The sequence below is a fragment of the Monopterus albus genome, unplaced genomic scaffold, assembly GCF_001952655.1.
Source record: "Monopterus albus unplaced genomic scaffold, M_albus_1.0 scaffold259.1, whole genome shotgun sequence".
In the NCBI taxonomy this organism is placed as follows: Eukaryota; Metazoa; Chordata; class Actinopteri; order Synbranchiformes; family Synbranchidae; genus Monopterus; species Monopterus albus.
Window position 1 is genome coordinate 589,163 of NW_018128139.1, and position 658 is coordinate 589,820.

Genomic DNA, 658 nt, shown 5'->3' on the forward strand with positions numbered 1-658 from the left:
AAAAAAGACATAACCATTATTATTGGGGTTTCTGTTTGTAATGTTATATAGTGAATAAAACAAATGGTGCATAGAAAGTATAGAGTTGACCAGATATTTAGTTTCAAAAGAGGACACGACAGATGTCCTTGAGTTAGGTTTGAGTAATTGTAGAGGTGCGAAACAGCTATTTAAAAAAGACACAGCCGCTATTATGTAGTGTGAGATGAATAAAACAAAAATGTACATACAGCTAAAACAGAGTAGTGATTTTGCACATTTTTGACCCATGGGGAACATGAGACAATGGATGTCCTTGAGTTATTTATTGGGGGTAATTATTTAGATGGTAAAAACAGAGCCTATAGCATATGCTCCTCATCACAGAGCTGTGTTTTTTGTAAGAGAGGTGCAAAAACAGGGGGTAAAACACTCGGACCCAAGTCTTGCACTTAGTCACTCAGGCTCTCCACACTTCGAGATGAATCTAGGTACCCCCTGAAAAGAAAAAAAGTGATGCAATTTTATTTTTTATGTTTTACGAAAGCGTGTATGTTAACCGAGATCATTTCATTCATATCTGAGGCAGCTTATCGCAGCAATAACAGCACGCGCCCCGAAAAGCAGCTCAGTAAGTATTTTTGCTACGTTTACAACTCCTTGTGTATATATATATATA